Genomic DNA, 15,325 nt, shown 5'->3' on the forward strand with positions numbered 1-15,325 from the left:
ACGGTGAAGGCGACAGCAGTTGGTTGGAACGAACATCCTCCAACGTTCTACAATGTGGCTGAGGACTTGGATTGTACATTGGTTTTTTGTTTTTGTTTTTTTTAATAGCCATTCCAAGTACCCATGAAATATATGGTTACAGGAAGTCCCTCACCCTCCCAAAAGCCACCCCCACTCCTAAGAGGAGGATGGCCAAGTCCATGCCCTGAGCCACACTGGGGAAGGTGACAGCATTGCTTTTGTGTAAATTATGTACTGCAAAAATTTTTTTAAATCTTCCGCCTTAAAACTTCATTTTTGTTTTTAATTTCTGAATGGTCAGCCATCATGGCCCCCCTTTTTTTGTCCCCTCAACTTAATGTATGAAGGCTTTAGTCTCCCTGGGAGTGGGTTGAGGTGTTGAGGCAGCCAGGGCTGTCCTGTACACTGACTTGAGACCATTTTAATAAAAGTGCACACCTTACAAACAAACACACACACACAAAAGAACACCTTTTTTTTTTATTGTGAACTGTGTAATTTTTCTTGAAATAGTAGCTTAATCAACCTTCCTCCCTTTCTGTCCTCCAAACCCTCCCACATATCCTTCATGCTCTTTCAAATCCATGGCCTCTTTTAAAAATCAATTACTATCTCACAAATATATGTATTTGTATATACATATATAGCCTGTCGAGTCTATTATAATGTTACGTCTTTGTATGATTTTAGGGCTGACGGTTTGACATCAGATAACTACTTGGTGTGACCTTTCCTGGAGAGGAACACCTCTCCCACACCCGTTGTCCTCAGTTGCCTACAGTTCTTTGTGTAGGGATGAGGCCCAGGGGGCTTTTTCCTGCCAATTTGACGGGGTTACTGGTGTTTAGCTTATGTGCTGGTAAGACTTTATAGGTCATGACGTTTTCTAGGATGATACTAGATCCTCCCCAACCTTCTGGCTCTTATATTCTTTCCATCTTCTCTTCCACAGTATTCCCAAAGCCTTAGGCGTAGGAATTGTTTGTGGATATATCTACTGGGACTGGGCTCCACAACTCTGAATACTGATTGGTTGTGGTTTTCTATAATGGTCTCAATCTATTGCAAAGAGAAGTTTCCTTGATGAGGGGTATAGAATAATACTTGCCAATTTTCTAAAAATGATGCTTAAAATATTTACCATTAGGTAGTACATGGATTATTATAGAGAACATTCATTTTTTTTGTCTCTTGGGTCCTTTATCTATTCTTTTGTATACCTTGGATTGCCAAAAAGGTAACCAATGTATGTCTTAATGTGTCTCAGAAGTGTGCTTTTCTATATAAGTATTTTACTTTATATTTTCTGAAGTACATATCTAAAAGTCAACAATGTTTTTACAAGAGTATGTTTATATGACCAAATCTGTTTTATTTTTTATAAGCAGAATATTTACATTATAGGCATATGTTTAAAATAGATGTAGTTTTTTCTAGAGTGAAATGTTTTGTCTAATATTCCCCAAGGCTATTGGAGTACATCAATATACCTTAGTGTTAGCTCAAGTTTGTCTATCAGATGGAGGCAGTTGACAGGTAGGAAGAGGTACTGTCTGTGATTTCTTGTCAGGAAGAATACATTAATGTGGATGGTTACTAGAAGTGTTTTGTCTAAAAAAAACTAGTTTATTTTCAGAACCCTGTTTTAATCACATAGGTTACTAAAGAGGTAAGCAGCTAAAGATGGAGTTTATCCTATGGTTTAACTTGATGAAGTGTATCTACTTCCATAGGCATAACTTTAAATATTATTTGTTGTTACCTTTGAGATTTTTAGTTTACATTTAGTTCTCATTGAACTTTATATCTGATACTCTTAACTAGTGGATTGTTTATATGAAAGAATATTTCTGTGGACACATCCTTGTTGCCCTATTTTCTTCTACTGCTAATAATGGAAATTTAATATTTTCAGAGTTGAAAACTTCACTAAAACTATTCTACTAGATATATGCATATATATCCATATATAAATACAGACAGGTGTAGGAATAAATTTTAACTGTGAACCATTGTACCTTAACTATGTGACAGTTTTATTGGACAGATAGGAATTATTGTGTGAGTCTCTTATGAGTGAAAATTCCTGGAGGCAAAAATTATAGTCAGCCCTCAAATTTCTATGTCAATAAGTAATCCTATAAGGGAATGATCCAATAACCAGTTCTGTTGGATGTGGAAATGGATAATGGAACACTGTAAGTTTTCCCAACATGCTGAATTCCTAAATTCTATTTGACTTGTATAGTAGTAATTTTTGACCTAGCTTACTTGTATTCTAAGAGCTAGAGATGAGAAGAGAAAGAGGCCATTCCATTCCAGGAGCGTGCTAGCTGGCAGAAAGAATTTGTATTAAACATTGTTAAAGACACTTAAGAATTGGGTAGTCATCCTCACTTGAACCCTTTGGCTTGTTAACCTAGAGTTGTATGGATTGTATTGTGAGTATTCTGTACTTATTTTGGTTAATATCCACTTATTAGTGAGTACATACCACACATGTCTTTTGGGGTCTGAGTTACCTCACTCAGGATAATTTCTAGTTCCATCCATTTGCCTGCAAAACTTATGATGTCCTCATTCTCAATAGCTGAGTAGTATTCCACTTTGTAAATGAACCACATTTTCTGTATCCAAAAAGACTCTTTAGTTCTTCCTGTGTCATGTTCTGAGGAAGGTAGTTGACTATTAGGTTGGTCTTGCTGTCCTCTGTGTTCCTGGAGTCAACTGGTGAGGAGCAGTTGTTTACAGTGGTTGGACCATTGGCTGTGTTATTGCAAGTTGGCCCATTAGACAGTTGTGTTTCCATGGCAGCAATTACCTGTTCATACAGTTCCAAAAAGTAATTCTGCAAGTCAAGATTGCCAGCTGGCACCAGGAGAGCAGCCTGAAAAGGCATCCTTTCTAGTAGTCACCTAGTCTTAGACCGAACATAATCCTGGGTAGAATCCCAGCCCTTCCATTGGGGGATTCCATCTGGATTGTTTCCAGCTTCTGGCTATCACAAATAAGGCTGCTATGAACATAGTGAAACACGTGCTTCTGTGGCATGGTGGGGCATCTTTTGGGTATATGCCCGAGTGGCATAGCTGGGTCTTCAGATAGATCCATTTCCAGTTTCCTAAGGATCCTCCAGATTGATATTCAGAGTGGTTGTACTAGTTTATAATCCCACCAGCAATGGAGGAGTGTTCTTTTTTCTCCACATCCTCTTCAACATGTGTTGTTACCTGAGGTTTTGATCTTAGCCATTCTGACTGGTGTAAGGTGGAATCTCAGGGTTGTTTTGATTTGCATTTCCCTGATGACTAAGGATGTTGAACTTTTCTTTAGGTGCTTCTCAGTCATTTGAGATTCCTCTGTTGTAAATTGTCAGTTTAGTTCTATATCCCATTTTTTGATTGTGTTGTTTGGTTTTTTGCAGTTTAGCTTCTTGAGTTCTTTATATATTTTGGATATTAACCCTTTATTGGATATGGAGTTAGGGGCAGAGAGAGGGAGGGACCTGGGTGGGAAAATGGGAACACAATCAGGTATTGGGGGTAGAGGAAGCAGGAGTTAAGCCCTGAGGACCAGCAGAAAGAATGGAAACAGGCAACGGCTTGGGAGATAGAAGCTGGGTGACCCTCTAGAATGTACCAGAGACCTGGGAGGTGAGATGCTCAGGACTCAAAGATGAAGTGCCAAATAGTGAAAAGAGGGAACTTGTAGTGTCCACCTTTGGTAGAAAGACAGGGCATTAAGTGGAGGGATGGTGTTGCCTTCCTACAGTCAAAAGCTCTGACCCAGAAATGTTCCTGTCTAAAAGAACTGCAGGGACAAAAATGGAGAAGAGACTGAGGGAAAGAAGGTCCAGTGACTGGCCCAACTGGGGATCCATTTCAAGGGGAGGCTCTAAGGTCTGGCTCTACTACTGATCTTATAGTGTGCTCAGAAAAAGGGGCCTATTATGACTGCCTTCCAAAAGACCCAACAAGCAGCTCAAAGAGTCAGATGCAGATAGTTACACCCAACCAATGGACAGAAACTGGGGAACCCTGAGGTTGAATTAGGGAAAAGCTGGAAGAAACTGAGGAGGAGGGCAATGCCATAGGAAGACCAGCAGTCTCAACTAACCTGGACCCCCAAGATCTCTCAGATATTGAGCCAGTAATCAGGCAGCATGCATTAGCTGATATGAGGCACTCTGGCACATATACAGCAGAGGACTGACTGGTCTGGCCTCAGTGAGGGAAGATGAACCTAATCCTTGAGATACTTGAGGCCCCAGGGAGTAGGGAGGTCTGATGGAGTGGGTGTGGGGGTGGGAGTCATCCTCTTGGAGACAGGGGAGGAAGGATGGGATGAGGAACTGTTGGAGGGCAGACTAGGAAGGGCATAATGACTGGACTGTAAAAAACATTAGATCATAATTATAATCATAAAAGAATTGGGTAGGTCAAATAGGAAAACCATGAGAGAGGTTACATTTTCTCATTTAAATACCGAGTGATCAGGAAATACTGTACTTACATTTTATTTTTAATATTTTTATTACAATTTATTTATTAAAATATAATTCTAGATTTATTTCATTTTTATGTGGTAAGTTTTTGCCTGCATGTATGTATGTGCGCTATGTATGTCTCTAGTGCCTGTGGAAATCAGAAGGAAGTATTAGATTCCCTGGAATTAGAATTAGACACAGTTGTGAATCATCACATGGGTGCTGGAAACCAAAACTAGGCCCTTTGCTAGATCAACTGATCTTAACCATGAAGCCAGCGTTCCCGCTCTAATCTATTTAAAATTTAGAGATTGCTTTTTTAGTAAACTTATCCTTGACTTGATATTTATAGCACTAAGTACATAAAAATGCATCTTTGAGTAAATTTAATCAGTGCCTATCTAGATCACCCACATGTATAGATAATTTAGAAATAAACATTTTAGCAATGTTTTATCAGTAACAAGGTTCCTTTTGTTTTCTTTCTCATAAATGAGAAACTTATTTATTTGAAGGTGATCCTGAAGTGTCTACATGCATGGTATTTTGGTTGGTTTTAATATCAGCTTGCTGAACTGACTAATACACATGACAATATGTTCTTATTTTCCTATGGTGTTACAACCACTCTGGAAATTTGTCTGGTAGTTCTTCAGAAAATTGGTCATAGTACTACCTGAGGACCCAGCTATACTACTCCCAGGCATATATCCAGAAGATGCTCTAACATGTTATAAGGACACATGCTCCATTATGTTCATAGCAGCCATATTTATAATAGCAAGATGCTGGAAAGAACCTAGATGTCCCTCAACAGAGGAATGGATACAGAAAATGTAGTACATCTACACAATGGAGTACTTCTCAGTTATTAAAATAATGACTTCATGAAATTCGCAGGCAAATGGATGGAACTTGAAAATATCATTCTGAGTGAGGTAACCCAATCACAAAAGAATACACATGGTATGCACTCACTGATAATTGGATATTAGCCCAGAAGCTTGGAATATGCAAGATACAATCCATAAACCACATGAAACTCAAGAAGAAGAAAGACCAAAGTGTGGATACTTCGAGCCTTCTTAGAAGCGGGAAGAAAATACTCACAGGAGAAAATATGGAGACAAAGTGTGGATCAGAGACTGAAGGAAAGGCCATCCAGAGACTGCCTGGGGATCCATCCCATATACAGTCACCAAATCCAGACACTATTGTGGATGCCAAGAAGTGCATGCTGACAGGAGCCTGATATGGCTGTCTCCTGAGAGATGCTGTCAGTGCCTAACAAATACAGAGGCAGATGCTCGCCAACTATTGGACTGAGCGCGGGTCTGGATGGAGGAGTTGGAGAAAGGACTGAAGGAGCTGAGGGGGTTTGCAGCCCCATGGAGGGAGCAACAATGTCAACTAGCCAGACACTTCCAGAGCTCCTGACGACTGGACCACCAACCAAAGAGTACACATGGAAGGACCCATGACTCCAGCTGCATATGTGGCAGAGGATGGTCTTTGACATCAGTGGGAGGAGAGGCCCTTGGGCCTGAGGATGTTCGATGCTCCAGTGTAGGGGAATGCCAGGGTGGGAGGGTGGGAGTGGATGGGTGGCAGAGCACCCTCATAGAGGCAGAAGGAGGGGGGATGGAGTAGGGAGTTTCCAAATGGGAGACCTGGAAAGGGGAAAACATTTGAAATGTAAATAAAGAAAATATTCAGTAAAAAAAATGAAGCAAAAAAAAATAGAATAAGAAATAAATGTGCTTCCTTAAGAAATTTTTGATGGATGGAGTGTTCTGCTCATATATAGCTTCTGTTCAGTCCATTCTTCCTGCCTACGTCCTCCATCATGGCACACTTTGTCTAAAACTGTTCAACTTGATAACACATCTTGACTGAAACAAGCGTGCCCACAAACTTGATTAAACAACAGGTTTGACTGAATGCCTCAAAGGCTCCACAGCTTCTTCTGATACAGAGCCACCATGGCTGCTCTGTTCTCTCAGCTACTACAATATCAACTAGAGAGTCATGTTTGCTTCGTGGTGCCACATTTCACGTGGAGAGGCAGGAAAAAGGTCAATATGTGGTAAGAGTGGCCTTTAATATTTTTGAACAAAGTAATTTATATGTCAGTATATTTGTGTATATTGTGATAAAAATGTCTAAGAAAACATTAATTACATGTGATGAACTATGTTTTTTGTTGTAATGAAGTTCATTTTATTTGGATTGTGTGTGTGTGTGCATGTTGCATATGTTTTCACATGAGTGTGAAAACTAGAAGACAGTCTACAGTATTGTTTTTCAGGAGCTGTCCACCTTGGTTTCTGAGACAGTTTCTCAGTAGACTGGGGTTTAGTGATTCAGGGAGGATGGCTAACCATTGAGCAATAGGGATCTTCCTATTTCCACATCCCCAGCAGGAGAATTACAAGTGTGATTCCAGGCCTAGGGTTTTATTAGGTCTGGGGAATCAATCATACAATGGTCCTCATGCTTGCAGGAAAAGCAGGCTACCCATTAAGCTATCTTTCCCCAGCTTTTGATACATGTTAAAAAGACATCAAGAACCACATCAATTGCTCATTCCACATTTTTGATTAATAATGGGCAGAAATACTTGAGTACAAAATATAGTAGTTATCATAATCAGGATCATTGTTCAGTGGCACTAAATAACATCCTAATTAATGCATACTTGCTTAATCCATACAAGTTACTCACTAGATAGTATATAGTATTTACCATATATGTATGTACTGCAGAAAATATCTGCCAGGAAAATGAGGTGGCTAGCTGTATACACACTTCTTAAAGAAGAACTCTTCTATGTAGAATTACTGCTTAAATGGAAATAAAAGTTATTATAATTTTAAATCTGCCTGTCTGTAACATATTCATTCATTACTTTGCTGTTCCCATAGGGGGCTAGAGAAGAGATCAGACATAGCTAATGAAATTAGAAAAACAATTTTAACTAATTAGAGGAGAACTGAAAATAGATTTTGCAGCATTATATAAACAAATACAAATTAAATTCCCATGGGGCATTTCTTTTTAATGTCATTTATCTTCTGCTTCAAGTCAAAGGTCCTCTCCCCTACAGTGAAGGGAATTTGAATTCTCCACTCAGCATGAACATGCTAGCAATGTATTTAGCAAACAGAATTGAATTGTGATTCATGAATGAAGATGCATTTATTGTCTCAATTTCTGAGCTACTAAAAGAGAAATTGTAGGATAATTCTGGACTTAATTTTATAAATCCACATACTTTTTTCTCTTAAGGCAAGATTTTTCTATGTAGCCTTGGCTGTCCTGGAACTCACTCTGTAGACCAGGCTGGCCTTGAACTCAGAGATCACCTGCCTCTGATACCTGAGTGCTGGGATTAAAGATATGTGCCAACACTACCCAGCTAAATCTCAATTTTTTTTTATAAACTATAGTACCTTAATTAATTATTTGAGAATTTCATATATCCATACTATGTATTTGTATCATATTCATCCCAGCTCTCTAACTGTCCCCAGATCCACCTCTAAGTTCCCCATTCCATCCCAACTTTGTGTCTTTTTCTAAATAAGTCACATTTAATCTAGTGTTTAGCTTAGAGCATGTGATCTATTACCAACTCTCTGGGTTTTAGTCTATAAGCTAATATTCCTTACTTGTTGTGCCCAGAATTAAAAACTAAAATATCATTATAGTTGGTGTGAATTCAGCAGGAGAGCAAGAGGCTACTTAGCTATATTTTTCTTTCATTCCTTCCATTTAACGCTTTAGGTTGACCTTCCTTTGTCTCCTTTTCTTTCGGACCTTTAAGCAATACCAGTAGAGATGGCTTTAGTAAATAGAAATTTAAAAAATAAAAGCTCTGAGGTTGATGCTCTTGATAGAAGGGCATGGAAAAAATAACATGGGCTTATCAAGCGAATGCAGAAAACAGTTATTCTATTATTGAGGTGATAAGTGGGTTCAACATTACAGTCCTCTGAGTTTTCAGTATATTTGAGTAATTTCATTTATAATGCTACAATAAAAACTCACAACCTGGGACTGAAGAGATGCTCAGCAGTTAAGAGCACTGGCTGTTCATCTAAAGGACATGGATTCAGTTCCTCACACGCACATGGTGCTCACTGCCATCTGTAACTCTTGTCCTAGGCAATTTGACCCTCTTCTGACCTCTGCATGCAAATGATGCATACAGACATAGGAAGGCAAAAATACCCATACACATAAAATAGTAAAACCCAAAAAACCTTTAGGGATGGTTAGTGTTGAAGATCCTAGTTAAAAGGCTATGCCAGTGGATGATGGAAGGTTGAGACATGCTAAACATAGATTTAGAGGGGCTGAGAAATGCCTCAGAGGTTAAGAACACTTCTGCTGGCTGCTCTTCCAGAGATCCAGAGTTGCCAGGCAGTGGTGGCACATGCCTTTAATCCCAGCACTTGGGAAGCAGAGGCAGGTAGAGTTCTGAGTTCAAGGCCAGCCTGGCCTACAGAGCGAGTTCTAGGTCAGCCAGGGCTATACAGAGAAACCCTGTTTCGAAAAACTAAAAAACAAAACACAACACAACAAAACAAAACAAAAAACAGAGATCCAGAGTTCAATTTCTAACAACCACGTAGTGGCTCATTCCACTGCAGGCACAACACTGTATACATAATAAGTAAATCTTAAAAATGAAAAAAATATTTAGAGACATAAAAATATACCTTGGTCTTATCAAGAAGCCTAATATATGCATAAATGTTAAATGTAAGTAAAATTAATGTTTTATATTCTCACTTTAAGTAGAATAATTGTGTTGTACTTAGAAAATTATGATGGGCTATTCAGATGAAATCTTTTACATTATTGCATGATTTATTATTTTTTCATTGAAATTTTGTTTTTATTTGATATGTGTGCAAGTACATATGCATGTGTGTGTGCTTGCCCATGGGTATCACATCTTGCTTGTGAAGGCTAGAGGACAGTCTTTGGGAGTTGAATTTCTCAATACACTGTGGGCTTCAGGAAACAAACTAGGATTGTTGGTGCTGTTAGCCACTGAAATGTGTCACTGGCTCACATGAAATGTTTTTCATTACTAATATGATTCATAATTTATTATACTTTGCTTGTTCTCTGCATTTGTTTAATACACATGGGAAAGCTATTTTCTGGCTTCAGAACTTGCAGAAATGCCTGAAATTTATTTTATTTTATTTTTTTTGTGAGATAGGGTTTCTCTGTGTAGCACTGGCTCTCCTGTCCTGGAACTCATTCTGTAGACCAGGCTGGCCTCAAACTCAGAAATCCACCTGCCTCTGCCTCCCAAGTGCTGGGATTAAAGGTGTGTGCCACCACTGCCTGGCCTGAATTTTCATTAGAGAATCAGAAATCCAGGGTCAAGGAAGGAAGCCAGAGTAGAACAAATGAAATGTTATATTACATCCATTTTATTTTCTCATTTATTTTTTGGTGAGGCAGACTTGCTGTATATATAGTTCAGGCTGACCTGGAACTCATGATGCAGACCACACTGACTTGGAATTACACTGACAGCCCAGGTTCTGCCTCCCCAGCACTGGGGTTATAGTGTTTTCCCTTTATGAAGCTGAATAAACATATCTCTAACAAAGCTCTATTTTCTGAATTTAATAATTGTCCTTTGAGATAAATAGACTTTGCATTGATGTTCAGAGACCATGATCAAACAGAAAACAGCTTTAAAAAGAGCTGTATTACTTACAGGTGGTCTGTTCTGTAGAAGCATTCTATACCATCAACACACAAAAGACATGCCAGCATAGCTTTTTTGTGACACTATTCTCAATAATTGACACATAGAATAAACCTACCTGCCATTTAGGAGACAACCGAATGAGGGATATATGGAAAATATATATAATGGAGTACTAGTCAGCCATCTAGAAGAAAGAAATACTATCTTTTTCAAAGGAATAAAAGGGCTTGGTGGGTATCATGTTACACAAAGTATGCTAGGTAGAAAGACTATGTCATATTTTCTCTCTTACAATTAGAAAAGGGCCTAATAGATTAAGAAAGGGGCCACTTGAGTCAGGTAACAGAAGATGGGAGTTTTGAGGGTAGGCGAGAAGTAGATATAACTAATTTACTGTATATGTATTATAGACATGCCATATGAAAGAAATTTATTTGCCTGATTATTACTAGAATTAACAGAAAGGTTGAGAGAGTAACACATGACAGATTTTAACAAGTGTTTACTGTCTTTTTTCCCAGTACTTCATCATGTGTCTTATAAGAACAAGTCTTATATCATGTATTATCCTACCAATGACTTTTTACATAAATCCAAAATTAGCTGTAGGCTATCTGTGTCTTCCACTGTCTACAGAATATCAGTTAGAGCTGTTTGATTTTCTGGTTACACTTTAAACTCATACATCATTTTCAATTATCATGTCGCTTTAAATTTTAATCTAGAACAGCTTTTCTACCCACCCTGTTTAATATCTAATAACAAAATTTTGGAAGTTACATTAGTTTTATTCTAGAACATTCCACAATGTGCATTTTTCTGGTTACACCTTCATTTTCAAGTACATCTATATTATAGTGTTGGTCCCAACCACATCTAGGGGATGCGTGCTTCCAATTCCACCCCATTGGGAGGCATACTTCAACTTACATGATTATGGGTAGGAACTTTAATTAACTAAGTTGATGTATGTCACATTTCTCCATTGATAATGCTTCCCTGTTTTGTACTTAATCAGATCATCAGTGGTACTTTGCAGTTCAATAAGTTTTCTCAACATTTCACCCAGTACTATGTTATGTGCTGATGCTGCTTGTCTAAGCCAGTGATTAACTGGTGTTTTCTGAGAGGGGTTATTTACTCATTGTGTCATTCCTTATTCTTCTCCTATAAAGAAATGATTTACTTGTCCTTTTGCAGGCTTTGAATTGCCTTATTCAATGTTTTATGATTCACTACCATCATTATTGTGTTTTATGATGAACTGAAGTAGCTGTCATTCTAGCACTCAGGAGGTGAAAACAAGAGGAAGGTGGGGTTCATCCCAGTCTGGGTTACATAATGAGACTTTATCATACTTCCTGCTCAACTGGAACTGAATTTGGCCAGTAAAGTGCCTTAAGCCTTTGTCGTGTACCTTATTGCTGTGTGTCCATTATAGTTTGAATGATTTCCTGCTTTTGCATATAAGCAAACCTTGTACTTTTCTTGGACCAAATGCAGAGTCAACTATTTCTTCAGTAAACTGGTTTGTATTGGTGATAAATACTATTTAGATATCAATATCTGAAAAGTAGTAAAAAGTATTCAACTGGATTGTTAGGAATTTCCTACCTGGCAAAATAAAGAAGCCCTTTGTGTGATAGTCATTCTTAAATGTGTGAAAAACTAAAGCTAATTATAAAGGTAAAGGTATGTTACTGAGATGTGCACATTTTTATCTTCATGTTTAAAAGCTAAATATACCATTTAACTTCTTTCCTTATTTCCTTTACCTATTGGTAACTCATTAGTTGGGCTGAAATCTTAAGACAAACTTGCTTATGAATGTTACTTAAAGTTAATTCTAGAAAAGTTAAAACAAAATACCTATTTTCTAACCTATGTGGATTATTAGATTAGAAAGTTTTGGAAGGAAAGTAGACTCTATTCTATTGTTTTTTAAAGTTTCTGTTCCCAAACTGTCTTGAGCCAGGGTGAGATAATCTGTTTTTTACTGTGGAATGGAATTTGTATCATATTTTTTTTTCTGTAAATGGCTTTGTACTGAATTCTTCACTCACTTTCCATGTTACTTACCCAGAGGAGAATGTATATTAAGCAGCAGAATAATAGTGATCCTCAGCAGAAACTAGACCTTGTCAGTGTTCCCTAATGTCTAATAGGACTACTGCGGGAAAAGTGTATTAATGCGAGAATGTTGCTAGGAGACGGGAGAGCCAAAAGCCCATGATGTTGTGGGGGTTCCACTGGAAATTAAGGTAATTTAAGTATGTTCCGTACCAGAAGTTGAACCACTAAATTTTGTCCTTTGATGAGCATATGAATTTTAGTGTGCAGTGCTTAGTATGATCTAATGTTTGTGAGGATTTGGGAGGAGAATTTTGAAGCATCCCCTCTCTTGCCTTTGGGCTAATCCCTTCCTCACAGCACAGTTTATTTTCAAGAGGCTGTTGCGCTGCTGCTTTTCCCTCCCACTCCTTCAGTGCGACAGCTTCAGAGCTGATGGAGAGACAGAGAGCACGCAACTGGTAAGTAGCCGAGAAAGCTCTCATGAAATAGTTGCCAAGGCTCTGTTTTCTAAAGCAAGTGATGCATTTTGATGGAACAGAATAGCTAAGAACTGTGTAGGAATTTGTCTAGTCCGTGGCACCAAGAAAATGGAATATATTCTAATTCTGTGGTCACGTTCCTAGTTTAAGGCTTGCTTCCTAAATGGTGAATGACTTGATAGAAGGAAATACAGAACACACATAAATTGCGAATCTGATAAGGTACCTATCAAAACAAGATTTATTGAAGATACTAAAATGATATTTCAGCTGTATGATGTTTGAATTAGACATGATGAAATGATAGTTATGGTTCAGTATTCAAGCGGTTCTCAGATCTGGTTTGTTTTCTTGGTATGTGGTGAACATGCAGAAAATATTTTGCAGTGGAGGCTAGGATATTGTATTCCACTTGCTTTTAATTAAGAAGATGGTGCCGTGACATGTCTGCGTAGGGAAGGGAAAGACGAGGGCAGACTGTAATAATATTACGACTGGTTGCTTTGTAGGAGAGATGAACATGTATTGAATTGGAAATATTAAAATTTGGTGAAAAAAAATCATGAAAAAGAAGTAGCAAATATTGTGACTGTGCCTTCATTTGTAAAATCCATTTGCTTTTTGCATGTCATGTTGTACAATTGATGGAATATTCTCGGTGCTTTTCTTTTCTTTTTCTTTTTTGAAAAGGAATGTGAGAATGTAGCAGAGATTCCTATGGATACAGCATTTCTGTTTGCGTCTCAATATCCCTGAAATTGTGTGTGCTCTTTTATGCTGGTTGCTGTAAGAAAACAGAAAAAGAGATGAAGTCATATATTTTTAAATGTCGTTGGAGTTCACATTGGTTTTGACAACTGGCCTGAAAGGAATAATAATAATAATAAAAAGATAGGCAGATTGGCTTTTGAGTTAGATGACAAAACTGAGATCATAGAGGAATATGAGCATGAAAAGGCTTATTAGAAAGTCATTAAAGATAAGCCATTCCCCAAGTTGAACATGTCTGCTGGGGGTATGTTTTGCAGGGAAAAGGAACAGCGTGTTGAGGTGTGGGGGGGGCATCAGCAAAGCACTGCGGCAAAGAGTGACGCATCCAGGGACATGTGACCGTTCTCTGGTGTAGTGAAGAAAAATTTCCAGGACTCCATCTTGTATAAGAAATCCTATACATTCTAACATGCAAATAATGCTGGAATCATGCTGTGGTGGATAAATAGTTAATCATGTGTAATCTTCAATTGCTATTTAATTTTTGCTTTTTATTGTCTTTGTTCCTAGATTTTCTTCTCTGCATTCTCAGAGCTTTTCATATGTTTATTAAAATATCTCATTAAAATGTTGGTTCTCCCTTTATTATAAAAACACAGTATTGTATAGAATTTGGGAAAATTGAAAGGTGACTATAAAGATTATGTACAATGCCATAATAACCTTAGCATAATTTCTTTCACTTCCTTTTCTCTACATATATACAAAGATATGCAGAAAAATGTATATTTCATACAAAATTCAGATCAGATGAGTTTTTATTTTGCTTTGTTCATTAAGTATATATTGGAAACCATTTCTCATCTTTTATGATATCCCACAGGAATGTATAGTTTTATCACATGGGAGTATTACTAAACTCCAAATAATGAAGGTATAAGTGTGCTTTTTTGCTATTATAGATGATTTAAGAAATCTGTTTTCCATATAAATATTTGTGTGCCCTTCTGTTCTTTTCCTCCTAGGAAAAATTCAGACATGGAAATCATGGATTAAATGGTATGAATCAGTTTCAAGTTTCTTCCCTTCTTGCTTAATTTGTTTATCATATGTGATAAAAACATCATTTTCAAGTCATTATTTGACTAGTTTTGTCACTTATGCTACTGATTTTGGGAGCATTTTACTGCTTTATATTTTAAGATATCTACATCTGTCAGTTGATTTTTGTGTTTTCTTTTTTAGGGTATTCCTCCACATATGTATTCACCTGTATTTTCTCTAGAAATTTAATCAATTTATTTTTTACAATTAACTCTGCAATTTGTATAGAATTCATTTTAAATGTATGGTATAAAATAGGATCTAATTTTGTGTTTTTTCCAAATAGGTCACCAATTGTTTCAGCATTGCGTATTGAATAATACAACCTTCTTCCACTGCCGTGAAATGTCAACAGCTGCTCTCCCACTAGATAGGGCGTAGCTTTCCACAGGTCGGCCATTTTCTTTCTATTCAAGATGGTTACATTCCACAATAGTACTTTTACCTTCTTGCCACATCCTGCAGCCTGCTAAACCATTGTGTTTATACATTTTACTTTTCTAGAATCCTAGCTGTATATAGTTTAGAAGAGTAATTTTCAGACAGGATATATATATGTATATATAAACATATAGATTCACTCTTAAGCAAGTATATATCTTATATAAAACTTAAATATATAGAGCTCAAATATGTACATATATGTATATATTTAAGATAGTTATAAATCTTTATTTGTTTATTTATTTATCTATTTAATTTTACAAATTA

General features: G+C 37.3%; 1 long non-coding RNA gene across 5 annotated transcripts in view; it reads left to right on the forward strand.

Annotated features, from left to right (window-relative positions):
* The first annotated feature begins 12,695 nt into the window (after positions 1-12,695).
* LOC116085633 overlaps positions 12,696-15,325 on the forward strand; it is a 62,505-nt gene continuing 59,875 nt past the window's right edge. For all 5 annotated transcript variants that reach the window (XR_004116679.1, XR_004116682.1, XR_004116681.1 and 2 more), the window contains exons 1-3: positions 12,696-12,778; positions 14,536-14,569; positions 14,901-15,005. This is a non-coding gene — a long non-coding RNA (uncharacterized LOC116085633). The remainder of the gene's footprint in view (positions 12,779-14,535; positions 14,570-14,900; positions 15,006-15,325) is intronic.

The sequence above is a fragment of the Mastomys coucha genome, chromosome X, assembly GCF_008632895.1.
Source record: "Mastomys coucha isolate ucsf_1 chromosome X, UCSF_Mcou_1, whole genome shotgun sequence".
Taxonomy (NCBI): domain Eukaryota; kingdom Metazoa; phylum Chordata; class Mammalia; order Rodentia; family Muridae; genus Mastomys; species Mastomys coucha.